This window comes from Alligator sinensis, unplaced genomic scaffold (assembly GCF_000455745.1).
Source record: "Alligator sinensis unplaced genomic scaffold, ASM45574v1 scaffold616_1, whole genome shotgun sequence".
Taxonomy (NCBI): Eukaryota; Metazoa; Chordata; order Crocodylia; family Alligatoridae; genus Alligator; species Alligator sinensis.
In genome coordinates this window covers 17,864-20,847 of record NW_005843002.1, presented here as the reverse complement: position 1 = coordinate 20,847, position 2,984 = coordinate 17,864, and positions in this window count along the sequence as shown.

Here is a 2,984-nt window from a genome sequence, read left to right as displayed (position 1 = left end):
GTGGTCAACCCAGCTGCTGGCTCAGCCCGCCACTGCGTCCTACTGGGAAAATAAAGAGCTTCCTGGACACAGGATTAGCCCTGCTGTGTGAGAGCCAGGGCGGGTAGACACTCCTCCACTGCGAATAAAAGCCTTTCTCTTCACCTGGGCTTGAGGAGGTGGGAGCAGGCAGTGTGAGCAGAAATAAAAGATGTCTGCGTCTGTCTGTCTGTCTATATATATATATATGTATATATCTGTCTATATATCTCTCTGCATATGTGTAGATATATATATGTGTGTGTGTGTGTGTGTGTGTGTGTGTGTGTGTATATATATATATATATATATATATGGATCTCTATACATGTGCAAAGGGACCAAGAAAGGCCATTTAACTGAAGTACACAAAAGCAGGGGATTGGTAGATGGTTATTTTCCCATAAACTGGAGAATAAGCTTCCATATTACATACATACATGTATGTATGTGTATGTGCGTTCATATCTATATACGTGTGTGTATATAAAAATTTCAAATTGGTGAATGGTGGCTCTATTCAGAGGAGATAATTCACTGATTAAAAACCAGGGATAATGCAGCATGTTATTAGGACAGTTGATACAGTGACACACAGTGGAGAAATGCTGGTGGATTAACTTAATTCATGAACATACTTGCTCAGATAAATCAGTTAATGTGTCACAAACACCAGTTAATAAGACACTGAATGCCCATGAAGAGAGATAGGAGGCAGGGCAGGGTAGCACCTTAAAGACTAATGTAGTAACATGAAGTACAGGTATAGTGGCCTCATTAATTTGACTCCTATGAACATGCACATAACTGATTCATGCAAATGGGAGTACAAGCCCTGGAACAAGTTACCCAGAGAGGTGGAATCTCCATTCTTAGAGGTTTTTAAGACCCAGGTAGACAAAGCCTTGGTTGGGATGATCTAGTTGGGGGTTGGACTAGCCTGAGGTCCCTTCCAACCCGCATTTTCTATGATTCTATGATATAAGATATATCTCAAGTAAACTGTCTTCTAAATTACTTTCCTTGATGTAGACACTGGTGCCACAAAAAATCAACTGAGGGATGCCTCAGTTACTCAAAATAGAGACAGGAGCCAGTTATTGCACTTCTTCAATAGTGGCTGAATATTGAAAATGAGTTTGCTTGCTTTTTTTTTATTTAAATGATCATGATTACAGTAGTGGTGAAGATTAAAGCTGGTCAAAAAAATGACTATATTTGTTCTAGCTTCAACTGAAACACTGCATAACAGTTTAAAGAAAGCAGTCATACTTTTACATCACTTTACCAAACTTTTGGGACAATCATTTATGATAGTACCCCCAAAGTATATGGATCTTTTAATATAAAAGTCTGCCATATTGTGACTCTTTAGTATGTGCATGGGACATATATTTAGTGACACAAAATTTTGAGGGCCAGGTGGGTGATTATCACAATTTATATATTATAGATACCTATATAAAAATCCAGAAACAAAATTTGGTTACAGTTATTTCTACAAATTGAATTTTAATATGATGTCATGCTTAACATGAATTTTAGTAAGTACAGAATAATGGAAAAATAGAGCTGGAAGTGATCTCAGGAGGTAACTCTCCAACTCTGCTTAAGGCAGGATCATCTCTAGCTACACCATCTCATCCAAGTATTTATCTCACCTGTTTTTAAAAACTTCCAAGGATGGAGACTCCATCTCTTTCTGGGTACTCTATATTCCAGTACTTAACCAGCCTCACAGATGGAACATTCTTCCTAATATCCACCCTTGATTTCCCTTCCTGCAATTTAAGACTGTTATTTCTTGTCCTTTCCTATGCAGACAGAGACAATAGTCTATCATTATTTTTTTTATTACCACTCTTCATGCATTTACAGAATGTTATTACATCCCATATCAGTCTTTTCCAAACTAAATAATCCTAGTTCTTCCATCCAGTTTTATAAATTTTCCAGTCTTTTCCTAAATCTCTAATGTCTCTGTTCACATTCTGTGGATCTTTTATTCAGCACTGACTTGTCATGTACATGAACCATTATTGCTCGCTTGTTAAGTTATGTTATCATAAATTTGTATGATCATTGCTTCTTGTATGGATTTCAACCTAGAGGTACAATCTAACTTACTACTGCTAAGGCACTTTTCAGTAGGGCTGTGCAAAACAGCACCATTTCATTTCAACTTCTGTTTTGCCGTTTTAATGGGACAGTGTTTTGTTTCGAGTTTCGTTTTATTTCAAAAGTACTGTTTTGTTTAGTTGAAACTGTTTCACTGTTTCAATGTTTCACACATAGGCTATAATGGGGAAGCACAAAACTGCTAACTTCTTGCCATTTCTTGCCTATTTCAGATGAAACTTGCAGGGATGGTAGCCCCTGCTGAGGCCATGAAGCCTGACAGGTTTCAGGGAGATGGGTCTGCACCCATTCAAGGAGATGGGTTTCTGGGAAACTGCACCTCAAACTGTTCAGAGCATAACTTATGTCACTTGTAAGTGTGAAGGCACAGAGAAAGCTCAGTTCAAACAACCTAAACCCCAGTTCAAACAATGCTTTTTATGCTGTTTTTCCATCCCTTTCCGAGAGCACTGGGATTGGAAAGGACCTCAGGAAAGGATGATAGTCACTGGCCAGCTACACATGTCAATATCAGAGCAGTCCTTCCCCCATCTTCCCCCTCCTTCTCCTTTAGTTTCTGTTCCCCTGCAAGCAAGCCCAGCTTCAAAACTCAAAACATTTTGAAACTTTCGAAACATTTTGACTGTCCTTGTTTCATTTTGAGGCTGTTTCGAAGCCTTTCATTTAGTTTCAATTTCACTGTTTTGAGCTTGAAACAAGTCGAAACAGCATCAAAATGAAACAGATGGTGAAATTTTGCACAGCCTTACCTTTTAGTCACATGATTAGTCTGTGTCCTTTTAGCTGACTCCTATGCCTTTTGAGGACTCACCAGCAATGAAGAAAAT